Source organism: Mastacembelus armatus, chromosome 15, assembly GCF_900324485.2.
Source record: "Mastacembelus armatus chromosome 15, fMasArm1.2, whole genome shotgun sequence".
NCBI lineage: Eukaryota > Metazoa > Chordata > Actinopteri > Synbranchiformes > Mastacembelidae > Mastacembelus > Mastacembelus armatus.
Window position 1 is genome coordinate 20854087 of NC_046647.1, and position 21730 is coordinate 20875816.

Here is a 21730-nt window from a genome sequence, read left to right on the forward strand (position 1 = left end):
GCTGTGAGCTAATGTTTCTGGGTATGGTTCTCAACACCAGTAGCACTGTGCAGTGAAGTGTTCTTATGCAATTGAACCTGCTGCTTTGAATAGATGCATCAGATGAATGCTGTATCTGAAGGATAGATAGAATATGGAGCTCCTCATACATAAGAGTCACTTTTTTCTCACCTCCAAATGTCAGCAAGATGTTTTCTTTGATACATTTCTTTTCATCTGAAGAGTGAAACCAGATGACACAGGTTGTATTGCTATAAGCTGCTCTTAAAGATTGGTGCATTGCCTTGTTGAATAAAATATTAGCATGCTCTGTGAATAAAACATCACAACTATTATCTAATATTAAAAGGTCAAAGCAGCTGTCTAGACAAGTGGTGATCTATGTACCCTTATATGCCCACCCCCATGCACACACACACCTCATCATTACAGTATACTTGTAAGGACTTTCCACAGTATAGATCAGGCTCCTAATCCATACTCTATCCTTTACCACCGAATCTATAAACTCGGTGTAAAGTTATATCTAACTTTAAAGAAATTTTATTCAAAACTAAAACTTTGTCAACATTTTGGAAGACTGTTCAGGTCTCTCTGTCTCTCATAAAAATAAGCTGCAGGCTGAATACACCCACCCACACACACACACACAGAGCAAAGGGTGATCTCATGCGTCTCACCTTTAGGTGACACAGACACATGCTGACATACTGCCTCAAATGACTTTTATTTGTTGTTCTGGTGATGCTCATGCTCCGGTGCGTGGACGTGTGCACACAGATACACAGAATACACAGTGACCTTGCTTAGTCAGCATTTAGCATCGTATGTGAAGACCCCCTGCATGCATGGGCACACTGGAGTGACAAACACACAAAGACTGTGACCTTGTTTGTTCAACCTTGCCACAAGAATATAAACAATGTAGATGGCACTCGCTTTCATAACATCGGAATAAAAATAAACTTGTCTATGACAAATTTGATGTCACTCCACATAAACAGTGAAAACACATAGGATGGATGAAAATGGCTCAAAGCAGTTACTTCACTGGATTTAAAAATAACTCCAGCTGGATTATCTGTGTGTATATTTCAAATGAATTGTGCTGACGAACACTGCCACTTTAGTATCCATGAAAAAAAAAAAAAACATATCCCTACATGGTAAACATCCAGTGTTTAAAGGGAAAAACTCCTAATTATGCATGGCTTTGTTAAAATAGGTTAATATTATAAATAAAACTGTGACCTGTCAGCTCAGTTTAGTGCTGTTTTCAAGCGTGAAGTGTTCACCCACATTAACAGCTGCTCAAAAACAAAGAGACACAGACTTCTTTCAGGTGTTAATTCTATTTAACACACGTATTAATGGCAGAGCGAGGAAAACTCTCAGCAACTGGACGGCAGAGAAAAGGCCTTGTACCAGACCTGCCACCTGTTCCTATATATACACCCATGGCCTTCTACAGTGACATAACATTTAGTCAGTTCTGGAGGAAGCTATATCTGTCATTCACTGATTATCCTTTCACTGAAAAGGGCAGCACAGCCGCAACTGAAACCTAAAGAGACAGTGGAAGAGAGAGATAAAAGCAGGGAATGAGAAATGGAGGCTATTGTGAAGAAGAGACACAGATAAAAGATAGAAATGAGGAAAAACCAGCAGCTACACCAACAGACCTTAGAGGACAGATGACCAAATAAAAAAGAAATAGTTGAGTTAGTTCACTTTGTTTTATATAAATGTTACTCCACAGGTCTCTCAGCCATGTTCGGGAATTAGGGCATTAAGTGGGCAAAGAAATATACTGGAGTTGAGCTGCTGTCATGGGGGGAAAAAGTGAAATTAATACTATGCAATGAAAAAGCAGCAGTCATATTCAGGAATATTACATGATCATAAGTGTCCTAGTCAATGAAGCATGGCTAGAGAGAGACATAGGGGAGGGGATAAGGGAATGAAAGCATGAAAAATGGGAGGAGGACATTAAAAAAAAGAGTCAGAGGGACAGGAAAATGGAGCGTGGGAGTTGGAGTGATAACAGGGAGGGAGAAAGGACAAAAAAAAAAGTATATACGCATAAACAAACAGAGGCAAATGGAAAGGGGTTATTATAGTAAAGAGGTCAAGCTTGCAGTAATGCTCTGTCTCGTAGAAAAGAAAACAGGCTTGTGTGTGAATAATGTCTGTGTCTGGGTGTCCCATGTGTTTCACCTTTTACGTGTGTCTGTTTGTGAGCGAACCATCATCTGCTGTTACGCCATCACATCCTACCTTATACGGTGCGATTCTGTTTGTTTCATTCAGGGCTAAGGCAGTGGTTATATAATCTCAGGGTGCAGGTATACAATCAATCAGCTCAATCAATACAGATTCTGCTCACACAAGAAATTCAGAGTGTTTTGGAGAGTTGTTCATTAGTAAACGTATTTATTATGCAATGAGAAAATAGATGTTTACCTCTGTCATACATTTCTTCCTAAGGTTTAACTAACATTATAGTACGGATAGTAGCGATTAGTAGGTATGTTGTGTTGTATATTTAACTATTAAACTCCATTTTAAATATCTGTCATAGCTAGGGTTATTTTTGGACCATTTTTCAGTGAGTAAATGTTCTTTTCATCTTTTCACGTTGTAGGTAAATAGAGAAGAGGGGGACAAAACACAAAAAGGGCTTGGGCATAACAAAGAGGGGACAGGAGGAGGAAATATGAGGAGAAAAAGAAACCACAGGGAAAGGAGAAAGGAAAGAAAGAGGAGGATGGTTGGAAGGAAGGAGAGGAGGGAGAGGAGGGAGAGGAAGCGACAGCAGAGGATGAGAACTACTAGAAAAGTCCCAGTGTGATCAAAGCTTTACTTTGACATCATGAGCAGGCCTTGGCAGCAAGCTGACTGGTTAATGCTAGAACCGCACATACACGCTGGAAACATTAGAATATGAGTGGCTATGAAGCCTCTTCTCATATTTATCCAAGTGATGTTTATATACACAGTGAGATAAATGACATTACAGTCTGTAAAATAAAAACATTTCTATTCATTCCAGTCATGACCAGATCATCTCATTGACATGGACAAAAACATTAACACCATCTAATGGCTTTCATTTTCTTTACACATAGGTAAATAGGTAAAACGTCCTGCTGCCTTAAACCTACTTCTATCTCAGCCACAATAGATATCATCATAAATGATGCTCAACATGGAGAATAGGGTGCTTATTTCAGGAAAGTTTACACTCACAGGCACCAGAGCCCCTACTCTCACTGTGAAATTGGTCGCTACACATAACGATTTGTCATGCATCCTGCTTCAAGCTTTATGTTAGCTATGTTCATTATGCCGCTATTCCTGCCCTCTGTGCACTGTCATACAATTTAATTTCTCACTTTCTTGTTAGTCTAAACTGTGGCAAAACAAAGGAAGGATGTGCAGGGAGGGACACATGACAAATGTTCCTGCACAGACAGAGGTCATAGTTACATCCACCAGGATGCTGTTTTTTTTAGTTAAACTATCTGTCAGTCTGCATGTTTCTCCATCCACCCCTGTGATCCAACCCAGTGATAATCAGATATGCTCTTTGCGTTTCTGACCACTAATACTGTGTGTATATGTGTGTGTGTGTGTGTGTGTGTGTGTGTGTGTAGCCTTCTGATTTCAACATCACTGTGCCTGTTTGTGTCAGCACGTGAGTTGAATTCTGTTTAAAAGCAAACTCCACCTGTTTGGAGCCGATCTGTCAGCTGCTAACACGCCCAGAACACACTGAGAAACCGTTGGGATCAGCGCATGTACGTATACACACACCGTACCTAGAGGCCATAGCTGTCTGAGAGTAGAGTTCACCTTTACAAATGTGTTCCATCAGCAAAATTAGCGTACTACAATTAACATAACTATGTTAATTATGGTAATCAACAACACACGGTCTTCAAACACACACTCAGTCTGTGTGAATGTATGAGGCACATATCGGCAGGTTTTACAGAGGGGAGTGATAAAGGGAGAGACCGAATCAAGGTGGCAGGGGCAAAGAAAAAGAGAAAAACATCAGCCTTTTGTTACACCTATTGGATTCATAATTTGAAGTTTATCAAGAATCAGAATACTCTTTGTTTGCTGTCCTAATGTGAATCTGTGATAAACTCAGCAAAGGATGAGAGGAGACAAAGTGAGAATAGGGAACTTTGAATGACTGCCTTACTGGTTGCTCCAAAAGAGAAACAGAACACACGTACATGCATACTCACATACACGCTGTTAGTTATTATCCTGAATAATGAGAAGCAAACGACTCATTAAATCTCTCCTTGACCCGTGTGCAGAAACTAGCCTCTCTTTCCTTCTTCCTTTCTTTCTCATGGACTCTACTGTACTTCATACAAATCTGTCAAACCACAAACCTTTTCAGCTGTGAATTATTAATTGGCATAAAAGCAAATGCAAAAAAAAAACCCCACTGACCCCAGTGCGTAGACATTTTGTACCAAACTTAGAAAAGAATACAAACAAAATCTGAAATTCATATATGAGTTGAACTTTATGCTTGGCCTTCATCTTATATCTCTTCCCTCCCTCCATCCTTCATGTTTTTCTGTGTCTGTCCCTGCTGAATACTGTCTACCAAAGCACAAATGCAGTTAAAATTGGTCAGGAAAAAAAAACAACCTTGCTTTTCTTTATCTCATGTGACTGGTATCATGAGACCACAAACCACCTGACTGCACCTAACAACTGTCACAGAAAACGAATTACACTGGATTACACAAATATGCTCTCCCTCACATACACTTATATAAATTTACACAGTACACACACACACACACACTCACCACCTGCAAAATCACACTGGCACTGCCTTTGCTTTCACACTCTGAAAGTGGGCAAGAAAAGCTTAGGTACACACACACACACACACACGCACACGCACACAGGCACAGGATGCTCTGATCGATATCACTTTCTACCTGGAGTAATCAGTTCTCATTCTAATCTGATCAATACCCTTGTCACCAGTGCATTCTGATCATCAATACTGAAATGGATGAAATTTCTCATTAATCCTTTAACATTTATCCACACTCCACTGCTGTGACAGCTACACCACAGCCTCATCATCTGGCAGTAAGTCCCTGCAGCCTGTTCTGCACATGCTTCGCTCTCGTGTACGACGACGTCACAGTCACTGAAGAGCGTCGTTCAACTACACTTAGAGAAGATACCGACAGATTTCAGCTGCAGTGTCTGGCATTATGATACCAGGTGATAAAAAGCCAACGACCTTTTAAAAGTCGTCATTTTAATTGATGCCGGAATGTTTCTGTGCCGCCACGTTTTGGTTTAATAGCTGTAAGTGGCGTCTTTGTTGTTTTCTGGTATTATTTGTGGCACCGTTTCCTTTCTCCAAGTCATTACTGTATGTGCAAACAAGATGTGCTTATGCCTGCACTATTAAAATGACTTTGATGTGCTCATCAAATACAGGACATAATCATGAATCACAATAGCACTGCTTTGTTTCTGTGCCCAAAAATAAAAAAATATATATAATATTTTCCATCTTACTGTCTTCAGTTTGAAATTTAATGTATTTTCTTTGTCCTTTTCATGGTTCAATAATAACATGTGTTAGGTTTATGGCAGAGAAACATGCTCAGAATTTCACAGACAATCACAGACAGATGTTGGAGACTTTGACAAAAGGGTTTATATTTGACACATGTTGTCTTGTAGACTCTGACTTTAGCAGCAATTGAAAGGTGGAGTTGACACTTTCCACCTGTTAAATGGGTTATAAATTTGATGCCTTCACAAAGTCAGTGGACTGTGGAATGACAGTAAATAATGACACTGATGGACTGACCACATATATCCATTGTTGAACTTAAGGGGGTAATTTAGTTTCTCCAGTTGATGTAGTCTGACTTTCATGTTGCTGGAATGTCAAACACGGGGGGGGTAATTGAAACCACATGAGCCCAAGGGGGGGGGGGAATCATACAAACCCAATGCTTAAAGACCAAGGAAACTGATCCCAAAACATTAATCCTGCAAGGAAACTGTGTCAACAACAGTGAACCACCTGTGCTGTCTCAGACCCAGGAAATGATTTCCCTGCCCACCTTAAATGCAGACAAATCAGCCACTGTCTTCTTTCTCTAGAGGGAAGGTAAAGGGATTAGAGGTCGAAAACACTAATTACTGACTTTGTCATTTAATCTGGTTGAGTCTGGAGATTAGAGTTATAATCCCATCACACTGCCACAGGAAATTATACAGCAGCATAACATCTACCTGGCTTCCCCTTTATGATGTGTTCAATAGACATGAAGGGAAACAAAGACGAGAACTGGAGTTGAATAAGAGGCTGAGATTGCTGAAAAAGTGCGAGAAAGAAGGCTGAAGTTTAAACAGTTGTTTGTTAGAACCAGGGACCAGAGGAAAGCAACGTCCCCCTCCTTTACTACTGTTCTCCTCCTTTCTCTCACCCCCCACGCCCCGTCTCTCCAGGTGGTAATGTGAATCTGGAGGTAACAGAAGCCAGTCACGGTGGACATGCTTATCCAGACACACTAGATTCTTGTGAGTGTGTATCTTTGGGGCGTGCAGATTGAATCCAGCATCCCTGGGGAGCCTAACTACCTCTCTATCTCTGTGACTGGCCCTCCAAGAAAAGGGAAAATGGAGAGAGATTGGGAAAGAATTAGAAAAGAGAGCAGAAGGAAGAAAAAACAGAGAGCAGTGCAGCCAATGCTGCAGCAAAGCCCAACAGCTCCCTCTGTCGTCACCTAGAAAAGGTCTAGTACCTTTCTCAACCACTCCCCCCTTCACCTCTCTTTTGCTTCATCTGCAGCCTTTTCTCTCTGTTCTTTCTTTCCAACCCATTGTTCCTACTTTTGAACATTTTCTAAGAGAAACTAGTTTATGCAGCTTTTCACGTGGCACTGAAAAATGAATATGGAAAAATATAGTGGCTCCAAACCAGTCAAAATCAGTTACATGTAAACACTTAGTCTTCTTCACTAAAAGATGAAAAACAGAAACGTGTAATGCTCAGTTCAGCTTTGTCCAGTATACTTAACTGTATACTCACAATAATGTCCTCAAAATATAATATACCCTCGTAACCTTGGCTAATACTGTGCAGCTTAACTTGAATACGAGAGTATTCACTGGCCTGTTGGTGTCATTTCAAACACTGTTGAAGGAAAGTCATTTATTTCTGTTGGCTGCTTTTCTGTACATGTTCACAGGTTTAATTATGTCTTTACAAACTATAAGGAACACGGACATAAAGCAGGCTAGTTCCATTGCCAGGTCCTGAAACAGCATCACCGAATGGAGCAAATCTGAGTCGTTTCTGTGTGATTTCTTGGCTGAACATCAGTGAATAATCTGATACCTCACCCACTCCGCTTTCATCTGTCATCCAAGCCAGGTTTCTGTGTACGGCTAACCCCAAATAGCACAAAGACGTACAGGTACACGTTTCAATTCTGTGTTTCTGTCCTGCTTTTGAAGCATACGCTCACTTTCTCAGACAGAATGTCACACTTCTGCAGGAAGTGGAAAGGGACCTATGTTCGTTCCCGAGATAGCTACGTGAGGACAGGCTGTTTCTCGCTACAGGTCTTGTTTCAGCTCTGACAGCAGTGGCTCTCATAAAAGAGTGAGACGAAATACACTGCTGATAGAAGTCACGCTGCCCTCCTCTCCACCCCCACCTACTCCTCATATCCTGATAGGAGTCATGCTCTTTTCTTCTCAGTTCTGCTCCTCCAATTGCCTGCCCCGTTGTTTCTTCTCTCGTCTCCTCACTTTAGCTCAGCTCCTCTGCAGAACACATCCTTTCTCCCCTTGTTTCCTTTCCTGGTCCGCTCTAGTGCCTCTCCTCTACTCTCCCCAGACCAAATTACTTTGTGGCTGAATTACTTTAGCTGGAAGAATGAATTAGTAAATTAAGCAAACATCTAAAAGCCCAAATTAGGCCATGTTGTGGTGCTATTTACAAAACGGCTTCAGTGGAGCTGCAGTGAGAAGACTCTGATGTTGAGCTCAGTCGTAGAATGAAATACATTTGGGATATTCTCTTCTTGTGATGTGTCTTTTATGTGGCCATTGAACAACAGTGTAAACTTTGAGAAAGAAAAAAGAGAAAAGGGGAAATTTCGGTTTTCTCCTGCAATGCAGACTAGTCTGTTGGCTAACTGGCAAAATACTGAGGGAAAAATAAACAGTGAAGCGTCTGAAAAGTAACCACATAGTAAGAAAAACCATATTAACTCTGTTGCAGCTTAGCAGAAAATCACCTTTTAAAATATAACACAAATGTACAAACCCTTTTCTCTAACAAACTGGGAATAATCTCTGTAAAGTATCACTGTGCATCCTATCCCGTTTAGCTGGCTGCACACTTTGAAACAACAACAAAAAAAAAGAAATCATCCCAAGAAACAGCACTGCAAATCAGCCAAGCCTGGCTGGTAAGAACCCCCTGTCGAATAAAACAGAACAGCAAATGATTCTGTCAATGGCTCCCACAAGACTGAAGAGTACAGAGGGAGAGTGGAGTGAGGGGAGATGAAGGGACTGGAGGAGAAAGAGAGGAAGAGGAGAAGGAAGATGAAATGCTAAGGAGATAGAGGAGATAGGGAAGAGAGGGGAGACATTCAAGTGCAACAGTGTGCGAGACAGAGGGGGAGAGAGGTGGAGAGTGAGAGGAAGAGAGATTATTGCCTGCTTGAGAGCAGCAATCTTGAGCTGTGCCATGAATACCAAAGACTGTACAGCTCTACAGTCAACGCCTCTCTCTCTCTGCTCCCCTATTGAAAACGCAGTAGAATTGCAGCTCCCCAAATTATACACAACGTTAAAAACGACTCAGCAGCAGCTTCACTACTTTATCCTTCCACAATTATTCATATCAGACCATAGTCACACATTGACTCAACCAGCAAAGAGACGTTTCCACTAGATTTGAGTAGGTGAGCAACAATTAAAAGACAAATATGTGGCCCTACAGGGTGGATAAACCAAACGCACCGACCTAATTGAGTGCAGAATGAACCTGAGTGAGCCTACAGGCAAGCGATCTGTATATGCAGTTTGTGTGCAGTTGCACTGGCGCTGGTGCATACGGAGAGGACAAGGACGCAGCTCCCTTTAAAGTGTTCAAACGGACTGAATACTAAACTGTGTATAGTCTTCAGCAATTCTCCTTTCCAGATGTTAAAGCAATAAACAGCGACGGGCATCGGTCCATGTGCAAGGTGACAAACACCGAAAACGAAGAGAAAGGAAAAGGCTGTGGATGATTATTAAAATTGTGAAAACACGTATTTATGCCCCAACAGGAGACGGGAAGGGTAAAAACGCGTTTGGGCAGAAATGGGCCTATGAGCCTGAATAAATGCAAATGCAGCGGTCATCCCAAAAAGTAGAAATAAGAGTTTGTCTCTGGATTTTCTGAAATGCGGTCATCTCACAGTGCGTGATTTCTATGAGGGAACGGAGTGACCGCACCGTGAAACACACATGAAGCCTGTGTTGACGGCGACCCAAAGAAAAGTTGTGCGTCGCCGTTACGCGGACCCACCGGGGGCATCGAGACAGCGACAGAGAGCCTACGCGGAGATTAGGCACCGTGCGTGGCCAAACACACCACACACACAGTCAGACGCGCGCACACACCAAACGAGCGCAAATATGTAGACACGCACTGCGCTGGAAACGCGAAAAAAAAAAACAGACTGTGATGTGAAAACCGCACAAATACAACGGTCCCGAGTGCTGAGGAAAGTCTGCACTGTACATCCAGCAGCGCCGCAAAGACACACAAGTCTTCATACTGCGTTACCAGCGCCAACGCGCAAAGGCTCCGGGGGATTTTCCAAACGTTTTCCTTGTATATTCAAATATACAGAAGCCCGACGTCTCCTCATAGAGACCTTTTTAATACGTGGACACAGTATTTTTGTGACAGTCTAGTGATTGGATTCACCCAGACTCTAACCACAATCTCCCCACCGTCCCGGGAACCGTAACATTTGACTTCATCCTCTGTCGCCCGTTTTACGCTCAATAAAGCCTCTGCGGGAAGAGACGCACAGGCAGCGTAGAGCGAGAGACAGAGGGAGGAAAGAGACGTGTGTGGCACAGTGTTTCAAAATCCCAGTCCTTTAACTCAAGCGGTCCTTACCTTGGAAGTGAGACTCCGCGCGCAGCCCGTCTCTCCAAGCAAATCTCCCTAATAGATAGAAGCCAGTAGGAAACGGCCACTTCTCTCAACTAATATTGCTTCTTTCATCAGATGTCCAACACATCCACTGTTTGAAAACCCAGTTTTTTTCTGTTTGTCTGCTCTTGGGGGGCAAAAAGAAAAAAAAACGAAGCAGAGCCAAGTCGGTTTTCCTCAGCCCCCAAAATGTTCTTTATGTTATTTTTATCCGCTGGAGCGCACAGGCGTTTAAGGATGAATAGAAGTGTGAAAACGACGGGAAGCAGTAGTGCGTCTTGATAAGGTTCCGAGATTAAAGTGATGAAGAGGAGAGGTGGCGGTGGTGACGAGGAGGTGTGTGTCAGGAGAGAAAAGAGGGAAATCACCGTAGCATCCCTCCCTCCTTTAGATGCCAAATCCGGTACCGTCAGCGCCGTTTATCCGTCCTCCCTCTAAGAGCCTCTGAAGCGGTGTGATGGAAACTGAACGGGCGCGCAGCAGCAGCGAGAGCGAGAGAGAGAGAGAGGAGGAGAGAGAGGAGGAGAGAGAGAAAACGGGAGAGATGTCGCTACCGATGGAGGGCGTTGGAAACTAGAGTAACCCTCTCTGTCTCTTCTCCCTTTATATAGGGACTGCTATAATAATCATATTTATTTTATATATATATATATATATATATATATATATATATATATATATATATATATATATATATATTTAAATAGCACATAATGATAGTGTGGGAATAAATTGTGCCACCACAGAAATAAAACCAAGTGAACCAAGATCTGATAGAGTACAGGTTACACTGAAAACTATATTTATTCAGAGCTTTTGTAAAAAAAAAAAGTACTTGAGAGATGTTTTGCATGTGATGCATAAGTGTTTAAGTCTCATTGTTTTCCTTTAGTTCTTCTGCTGCAGGCTGTGAGTTTCATAGTTCAGGGCTGCAGCAGAAGAAGCCCTGAAGGATGGTAAATGAATGCAACAGTTGCTCTTTCCTCATTGGCTAAGAGCAGCAACCAACCACTGCAAGGACAGATTTAGTCTCACAGGCAGCCAGTGGGAGGAAAGAAAGGGAGGTGTGAGGGGCAGGGACGACTGTGGAAAACCCTTCTTTCTGAGAGGCCATTGGATGAATATAAATCCTCTTTTAAACATTTTCTGGCCAATGAAAAACGAGGATTTTTAAAATTTATTTCTGTCAGTTGAAACAGGTAGTTTATGGCTCTCTCCATGTCATGAAAGTAAAGTTTTTATTTATGTGTTTAGATTAACTCTTAAGTCAGATGCATATAAAATATATTTCCTTTAGCAGACGGGTGGCAGAGGGCCAATGTCATTACAAACCAGTCTCCTAGAAATGACCATGTTATTGTCTTCCTAATGTTGGGATGGTAAAGTGACTTTGGTTAATGATCAATAAAAACATTGTCTCAAATAACTTTAATCTTTTTAGTATTAAACCAACCCACAAGCTGAGTGCCTTAGCAAGCCATTAAAAAGTCTGATGATGGTGGATATTTTGATATTTTGGTGGAAAACAATGTTGTCTCTTAACTTTTTGCTGATGCACAAATATGAAAATCAATATATTTCATCTTTACATTAATAGAAAACATAATCCCACTGCAATTCTCTTTCTCTTTAAAAACTATGTGGAAGAAGCAAACCTCCTGTCTTTGGACCTGTGAGTCTGGTAGAACGTTTTTATAGCATTAAACACTTTTCCCAGATTTTCTCTGAAAAATACAAACAGATCACACATGCCACTTTCATCCAAATGTTGTGATGTTTGCTGCTGCCAGAAGGTGTTATTAGAAAATATAACATTTTGGTGTAATTAGCGTTGAGCTTATGCACTTGAGCTATTTCTTTACCAATAATAGCTGGATGCAGTGACCAACACCTGGACAAAAACCTTGATGTGTTAGTGAGAAGCTTGCTAACTAATATTTGAATCAATACTGTTTGAACCATGTACGAACTACAGCTCACCTATTGCACACTGCTAAGAACTTTCAGAGAACCTATTTCCAAAAGCATCTAATTTCCAAATGGCTCAAAGCTCAAAGCAGCGTCTTTTGTAAACGTTGTATGTTTCTGACGTTAATGGCAGAGGCTTGAAAAGCTAATACAGACTGCAGTGGTTTCCATTCACTGGGAAGCAGAAGATGATAATACACATTGTCATTATGGTATTGAACAGGTCTTTATTACTTTGGATTCACAATTAAATAATTAGATTAAGTTAAAGGGCAGATTGTCAAATGTAATTAAATGGTATTTTTGGCCATAATGAATCAAGCTGTAACACAACTGCAAACATCTGTACTTTTATAACCCTGTGTTGGTAGGATGCGCTCCAGATTAAAGTAAATCTATATCTATACTTATATTAGTATAAACAGACGTTTATGTTGAAAAAGACACTGGACGTCTCTGGGCTGATGTTATTTAGTGTCCATTTGTCTTATAGATTTCAGTGATGGAGCCATGGACCAGGACAAGCACCATGTAAAATAACTCAAAGGTTAGGAAGAATAAAATGATAATATATTAGTCAGCATATTTTAAAGCCTGCCACAGCACAGGGAAAGACAAGAAGAGAGAGTAATGATTTAAAGGAGGAGATACAACTTTTCCTGTGATATATTCCCTCAGACAAACCACAACCTATTGCTAGCAGGTTTGCTCCTAAGGAGATCCAGCAGGCAAGGCATTTACCTTTAAAACTAAAATATTGCACATTGGGGAGATGTTCAGTAATACTGTGTGGTGGCCACATTGAGATCTTGTACCCATTCATTCTGGAGCTAAAGGACAGTCCCTTGTACACGCTGACACACAAACCCCGAACAGTAAGGAAGAATAGGACGATGACCTGTTGTGGTATACCTAGATGTAAGTGGAAGTTCTTGTTTAACACAAAGAAACAGACGCTGACACTCTAAAATAAAAGAAAGATCATGAGGAAAAGATCCTTCCTCCTGCCCACCTTTTTGATAGCATTGTTCAATTTTAAATCAACACATCTAAGTGGCAACCCAGCACACTGCACTATTTTGGACAGCTTTGAGTGTGTGTGTGTGTGTCTGTGTGAGAAACAGATTGACAGAGCAAATGTGTGTGTGTCTGACTGCAGATATTTTTCATTCATTAGCTTTACCTGCTTGTTTGAGGGTTGCTGGGGGGGTGGCCTGGACCTTTCTCAGGTAATACTGGGTGCAAGAGGTGGGGTCCACCCTGGACAGGTCACCAGTCTATCACAGGCCTGACATGTATATATAGAGACAAACACTCAACCTAACATACATGTGTTTGGACTGCTGGGGGAAGCCCATGCCAGGAAAACATGCAAATGTTTTATTTTGTTGTGGTTATTATTGTGTTAGTGAATATTTATTATAGTGTGAACATAATCATAGTTAATGTGTTCATGCATGTACCTGTTGTCACACCTTGGAAGGCCTGTTTGAGGATTTGGACTTGGTGTTAATTATTTAGATTATTTGCTTTAGATTCAGGTTAGACAATGTTTTTCTTAATACATATATACAGGTAATATAATATTATAGACATAGTTCTCAGCAGCATCTTTGCATTACATTGACATCATGCCCATAAATGATTCGCCTACATGTGCTATATATAAAGCCCACAGGATAGAGGGTGAGAAAACTGTCTGTTCTCGAGACACCCAAAAGGAACTTTTTTACAGTTTGTTGTTGATAAAAACCTGAAAGTTCAGTTGCTTTTTTTTTTTTTCTTGTAAAAGGCCAACTCCTGGGGGATACTAATGACACAGTCCGAGTTCAGAGTGACCTCAAATAATCCCCCACCGCTTTCTTGAGTTTTTCTATACCAGAGAAAATAAGCTTTTCTAAATTTCTCCTAACTCATAATAGTTTAGCCAATCTGTTCCAGATCAGTTCTCCTTTGATTTTTCTAAACACTGCAGATAGAAACTGACTTCTTGCAGCTTTCAAATTACATTTTCAACTAATGTTCAGGATAATATACCGTTCGAGTTTTGCTCTTTGATGTGGAATCAAGCCAATTCATTTAAAACAAAAAACACACACATATATCTCTGTCTACATTCTCATGTTTTGGTTATGTGTGGCGTCGCTGCCTGAGTGATTACTCAGGGATTATGGACTGGGCTTTTAAGGGCAAGGCTGTTTGTTTTAGCTTGAGCCTGAAGGATACAGGAGCTTTAAGGGAGTAAAAAGACTTGGACACATGTTTTGTCTTAAGTTTCCACTTACCTCTGTCTTCTTTCCTTATTTCCATCTTTGTCATATTTCACCTTTTACCTTATTATTTGTATGTATAAGCCCTCTCTCCTCGCCTAACTTCCCGCTGTGTTCACTTAATAGAGGGCTGCAGTGACCAATCAGTGGCCTGGGATAATCACACAGTGTGCAATAATTGAATTTGGGCTGTCGGCACGGTAATCGAGTGGGGATATTGAGGGAGATGGGATCTCTTAGTGGGAGCGAGAATGGCAGTGTGATGGAGTTTCATTCAGAGAGAGCCAGAGAAACAGGGAATGTCTGAAAAAGTGAGACATAAAGCCAGGAAGAAGTGGCAGATGGAAGACAGGAAAAGAGATGCCTCTATCCATATTCTCTGTCCATTTATTCCTATTCACGTCGAGGCTGGACCCTATCCTGAAAAAAGAAAATGTCTGAGCAAATGTTGGTAAGGATGGAGGGATGGAAATGAAGCTTTATTCTTAGGGATAGTGAGAGGAGAACGTAAATCAGAGTGACAGAGGAGAGATTGAGACAAGTAGTGAGGATAAGGGGCAAAGATAGAGAATTAAAAAACGATGTAGAGATGAAGAGACGTGGAGAGAGAACAGAGAGCAGCCTTGTGTATGAGTTAGCAGTGAGGCACAGAGCTGCATAGCAATCACTTGTTTGCTATGCTTTAATCAGCCAGACAACGCTAAACACTAGCTCGCCTCCTACATTCTAGACTCATTTAATCAGAGCCATAACTCTGTGCATTAGCCTCCTTGTTATGTATCGGTGTCTGCAGCAGTGCAGGGGAAGGGGAAAAATAGGCTTTCAATGGAGGCATATGAGACAGAATACAAAAGGACCGAGCCAGAGAGAGCAAAAGAAAAGAGATGTTTGACTTTTACCCTCTTTTATTAAAACGTGAAGTGGTCAAATAGGCGGAGGCAGAAGTTCAGGAAAAGGATAGGCAGTTTGTTTTGCAGTGGAGATGCAGTAAACACGGGGAGGGGGACTGCAGAGAGGGGTTGGGACTTTGAAGCCAAGTGAACACAAACCAAAATGGCAAGAGGGAGGATGTCGCAGCATTGGCTGGAGTTAATACAGACTAATGCTATTCAAAGGCTGGTTAACCCATAAAGTATGTGAACTTTTCTTTTCTTTTTTTTTATCGTACAAATATCGTGTTTCATCTTGTTTGTTTCATTTATAAGACAGAAACGATAAAAAGAATATAAAGTACTGTAACTCCAGAAAATGAAGGCAGCTTTTATAGACAGTTTAGTACAGTTCTATGGAGTTTTTCCATTAACCAGGGTCGATCCACTTTGGCCGTGCTGAGACAAGCCAAGCCATGATGACATGCCTTTCCACTAGTCTCACAGCATGTGACAGCCGAGCCTCACTGGTGGGGTCCTGCTTGGTATCAGGGCCTTGTGTGTCTGTGTTGCAGACTTGAGAGTAAGTTGTGTTTTTAAAGGTCTGTGTCTTCAGCTCTCAGGTTGCTTCTGACTCAATCTCCGTGGTTTGGAGTTTAGTTCAGATATCAGCCTTATTTTGCCATTGAGTGATCGCCCTTTGTACAGGATGGGGCTTTAGCTGTGACTGCTGATGGAAGCCCAACCTTTCCAGCTGCTTTGCATTAAAAGCTTTCACACGGGCAAACTGGTGAGATGCTTTTACTGTGAAAACACAACGGGGACCGCAATGCATTTTGAAGTTAGCAAAGGTTCATTAGCTGTGCTATTCTTCACCAAAAATAGGTCTAATCAAGCAGTTTGTGCTGTTTGGGAGAGAAAGAACAAACAGAAACAGTCAGAGTGACCTGTAAAGAGCTGCAGGTGACAGGCTTTTACCGTGGCTCATGTCGTGACTAGCTCACCTCCAACACGTCATCAAAGGAAGCAGCTCTGCCTTGCTCTGGTTTGCAGTGGAGAAACACTGTCACACCAAAATGAATGAAACCGCATTGGAAACTCATCTCACCTGATTAAAAAGACAGCATGTGTTCCTCATTTTGTCAGACACTGCTGGGTCTAAAACATTTTAGGCATCATTTTCTATCAGAACCTCCAGCATTTAAAACTGAAGCCATAGTTCATGTCAAAGTGATTATTAGGTGGTTTCACAAAACCTAGACTGGATCGAGTCTAGATAAGATGAGATGAGATAAAGTTTATTAATCCCTGAAGGGAAATTCAGGGATGTGTCTTGTATGTAGATGAGTCTGGGACTATGGGTAAATGTTTCTGCTTTTTCCGTTTCAGTGTCTTTTTATCTGTTTCCTTTCTGCATCCTGTCTCTGATAGTGTGTGTTCAGACACACAGATCATATAATTTTACAGTGGCAACACTTTTACTACACATAGCACAACTTTAAGGGCTTCAGTATTTAAAATGACATAATGCACATGTAGAAATAACATTTTTTTTGATGTAAATCTGTTTCACAGGATTTCATCGCCGGTGTTGGCTTTGTTACAACATAAAGCTGACAGCTGAGAGGCAAAGGGGAGGCATATACATAATAAACACACTCCACACTCTCAGAAGCACACAGAGCAACCACATCACATCATGCAAAATCACATTCTCGCACCAAACATGGGAGATTAGGCTTCTGACAAAATATTGACTATTGGATTTTGCAGAATAAGTATCGTTCTTTGCATACCAACTTTCTCTTTCTCTTAATCACTCATTCTTGCTTTATTTTATACTTTTTTCTGTGTAGCTGTCTTTGTTTTTTTTCTCCTCATGCCACACACACAGAGACAGCATGCCCTTTACTGCTTTCTACCTCAATTCATTCCAATTAGAAAATATTGACAGGAGCTTGGTGCACGCTGCAGATAAGGAATGGGTTGCGGGGCTTTTTTTTTTTTTTTTTTTTTTTTTAAGAAGTCCCTGCAAAAGATTCCTAACCATGATGCTTTTTTCCTACCAAAACCACACTTTTCTTTAAGACATCCAGAAAGTTTTCATGCTGTTGTGCTTGAGAAATTGGCGGCTGTGGCCTATTTGCATTTAGTAGTCACAGTCAATGGGAAACCAAAGTATTTCACTTTTTTAAACCACATGCAAGCTGTTTAGTTTACGCTCTTCAGTTTCTCTTCAGTTGTTCCATTACTTTAACAAAGGCTGACTTATTTTAAGAATACGGGCTTTCTGCAGGGGACTGGCATTTTTCTAGTGCAAGTCAATGGGGATCTAAAAACATTTGACTAAACTAGATGTAAATGTTTTCCAATTTGATCGTGCCACAGTTTTCCATCTACTAATTCCTGCTGAGGTGCTAATTCCTGCTGATACTTCTTATGTCCTTGGAAACAAACTTTTGCCTTAGGCTTAAAGTCAACACTAATATGAATTGCTCTTAACATAACTCAAGACATACATTCATATTTTGTCAGTTTGTCCATGTAAACGCCTGCGTGGAAATGACCATAATATTCAAGACTGTTTTTGTGTTTGGCTGAAGTTGTAAAAGTCAACAAAGGTAGACAGCTTTTTAAAAATTGATCTGTGATTCTGTGATTAAATTGATGCTGTGCTACCTTCATCTTTGTCTTCTAGTGCAGACCAGAAGAATATGATGCTCCTACTGAAATAGAAAGTCTGTCTGCTGCTCTTGCTGCCTGACACCTCCTCTTTCTATCACTATAGTGGGTGACAGAAACACCTCAGGGTACATGTGGCCACAGCCATTGTAGGTGGAAAACAACATGATGTATCAGAGGTACTGACCCTTCATTAGTTATGGAGGGAGCTTAACAGAAACAGTAATTCACACGTTATTCTGCTGAAATTGCAGAATTTAACAGAAATGATGTGCAATGAAGACATCATAAACCTGATTTCGCAGAGATCTTCGTCACTCCCCTGTGGTGTCGAAACAGCTTTTAGGGCATCAGTGCAGCATGCTGTACAAACCAAACTAATGCTGTGCTTACAAAGAATGTGCTCTACTCCAGCTGATGGTAAGCAAATTTGCTTTTCAGGCATTCAGCTGACACTGTAGATCATTCTGGATAAGTGCAAGTCAGTATTTATGAATCCCACCATCACAAATAGCCTGGAGACAAAGAGGTTCAAGACACTCTTCACTTCAAGGAATATATTTTACCTTTATCAATAAATAACAAGCAGTTAAATTCGAAATTTACAGCAATTGCCAACACTAGTGAGCCGGCTTCGAAATCCAGTGGAGGTGCATTTCAGCTGTCACACACCTGCAGGTCTTGTATCAAGCTCTGTCAATCAATTTAAGGGTGAAAGGTGTGTTTTGGTTTGCAGTGGGGGGTACAGCAATTTGTTTATGTTTAGATTTCAGATCCTTTTTACAAACAGCAAAGTTAATTAAAGATTTAATCCACTTTCAACTCGTGAAACACACCGGTGTGCACCCATGCGATCAGTTTTGGAGGATTTACTTACAATTGTTACACTCAGATTGAAGCTGTTATTGTTGCAAATATAAATTAGAACCACAACCTTTTTTTTCCTGCACATTAATGGAGTCTATTTCAACACTCCTCTCTCAGTTCTTTACGCGGTTCTTTACAATGACAGTTTAAATCAGGGTTTGATGGTTGGTTAACGTGTGAAAACCTTGTTTTCTGTGTGTGTTGTATGCTGCCAGCTTATGTGTGAAGACCACTTCTGTTTTCTTTAGCTGTAGCCCCCTGCTGAGCACAGGCCAAGTAGGATACACACACACACACACACTCATACACTCATACACACTCTCCTGTGTTTTTTTTTGCATCTCCTCTCTCAGCAGGGCCCTTCTCTCATCCGTCTCCTGTTATTATCTCTTATCCCTGATCCCTTATCACTCATGACTGACTGGACCGTGTCTGCATATGTGTGTGTGAGAGTGATAAAGGAAATGAATGAGTAAACACAGACACTTTGATCCCTCTTCCTATTAATGTCCATCAGAGCTGCTACACCTTCCAGCTTTTGTCTTTGTCTGTTTTTACATAGTCGCTTTATCAACATTTAGTTTATATATTTCTGTCCTTTTTTTTCTCTACAAGACAGTTTTTTGTTTTTTTACATATATTGGAGCACAGTAGTAAGTGATGTCATCTTTTCAAATTAAGGTTTACCCAATTTAAAACAGTGAAGACGGCACAGAGAAAAACACATAAATATATAATAGAGTGGTGGAACGCTATCGCTGCGACTCCAAACCAATCACAGTTGCATCCAGGGAAAAGATTGGAAGATTAAAATTTAATATGTGAATATAACAGTGGATCTTTGTAGACAGAAAGAGTACATGTTAGCAAAAAAAAGACACAGAAAAGGTGGGAAAATGTTTCATTTAAAAGATTTGGTGAACTTTCATTCGTGGATCACTCTGTATTATGGTTTATATTTCCTAAGGAGAGGAAATGATGTTGCTTATATTATTAACAGCTATTTTTCCAAGTGGATATCTGCATATATGTAAGTTCAGTCATACAATTTATACTGATGGCAACAAAATGTGAAGATCTGCTGATGTGTTCATGCATCCAGCATTGTGAGGGTTATGTTAAGGACGAGTTGCTTCCGCTTGCACAAAATACTTAAGTCAACTGTTCCTAATTCCTATAAGGCAGCTCCCAATGGGCAGCAGTTAATGGCCATTTCAGATGACTCAAATGAGAGTGCAAATTAGAAGAAAGTGTTCAGCTGACCTCAACTTCAATGAATTTTTGAGGGTCGGTACATCCGAACGACCAATGTTGTTAACAGCTTTGAATAATCTATTGGATCCCTGGCCGATTACCATTTAAAATATCTTTTTAGGTGATTAGTAATCTATTATGGACGTGCATTTAATGACTGTGTCTCAGCCATGTGCATATTGTTTCAGCTCTCTTCACTGAATTTGTGCATTCCCCTTTGGGTGACAATTAACTCACAACTAGCACTTGTATTCCAGGCTCAAGGGACAATTAGCGAGCACTGACTTAGTGATTTGTCATGTTTGTAACACAATAGCATAACACAACCACCCACTGTGGAATTGGTTTGAGTTATGAAGCTGCCATGTAGATCCTCATAAGTAGTCACACACTCTCTTTCTCTCTCTGACACACACATAAGTATATAAATAAAAATGGCAAAGTTGGGCACATGAGCCTGCTACAGGCCACTGATCAGTTGACAGGCCAATGTAAAATCATTAGAGCACTCTGCAGAAATGCTTGGACTGGAATGCTTTAAGAATTAAAAGAGAAAAATGTGGTTGTAAGAATGGATCAGCCATTTTTATTGCGAAAAAAAAAATTCCAATTAAAATTCATCTTTGTGTTGCTATTTTCTCTAAGACTCCGTGTGTTCCAGCACAGCGTAGAAATAATTAACATTCATCCCTCTCGCTGCAGCCAGTGTTTGTGAGAAAATGTCAGACAGCTACTACTAAAGGTAAAATGCCAGAATTGCACGTGTGTCAATTGGAAAATCGAAAACAGAAGTTGATATTGTTCTGAAGCTGCATGAGGTGTGAGCGGAGTAGTGAACAAGTGTGTATCACCCATGTACCTGCAGTCATCAGTTTTATATGTTGCACTGCACAGTTTAGTCTGGTTCACCAATAACACACGGGGGAAGTATATGCCACAGTATAAAACACCCATTTAAAATAATATAAATATAAGCAGGATTCAATTAACCTTTAAGGGATATTTTGTTATTGCAGTGAGTAAAAAATTCTTTTCCATGCTGTTACATGTTGTGTGGATGTTTTGCAGAAAGCGGAAACACGTCTGCAGGACTAACAGTCACAGGAACGTGAAAATGCGGTGCAGGCAAAACTATTACACAGTAGTTCACGTATTTAAAATGAGTTTTACAGATTTCACCTGTGAAAACAAAACCGTTAACTAAGTCCAAATACAGGACTGGTTTTGCTGTGGAAGAATTAAACAGAGTTGTGCATGTTGTCAGTTTACCAGTTGTAGTAATTCGGAGTTAAGTTGATTTTAAATGAGCTTTCTGACAAAATGTGCTAATTGTGTGGCAGCGAGTACAAACAAGCGCCGAGGGCACAGCAACAAAAAAAGATACTTCCTGATGCAAAACTCCTCATATTGGGATTCAGCTCACATTAAAGATGCAAGTGGACATTTCAGATGAGATTTCAAGATGACATTCACAGCACTCTGAAGTAAACACTTTAGCCTACAACATGCAGGTCTCCAAAGTCTTGTGAACCAATGTTCAGTTTGTGTTTTATGGTCTTATTTCAGTGAGTAAAAAA

At 40.7% G+C, this 21730-nt stretch overlaps 1 protein-coding gene across 4 annotated transcripts in view; it reads right to left on the reverse strand.

The window, feature by feature from the left end:
- Positions 1–10680, reverse strand: part of cdh11 (cadherin 11, type 2, OB-cadherin (osteoblast)) — a 69627-nt gene extending 58947 nt beyond the window's left edge. For all 4 annotated transcript variants that reach the window (XM_026309415.1, XM_026309414.1, XM_026309412.1 and 1 more), the window contains exon 1: positions 10208–10680. The gene's annotated coding sequence lies outside the window, so the exon portion shown is untranslated. The remainder of the gene's footprint in view (positions 1–10207) is intronic.
- Between the last annotated feature and the right edge of the window lie 11050 nt (positions 10681–21730).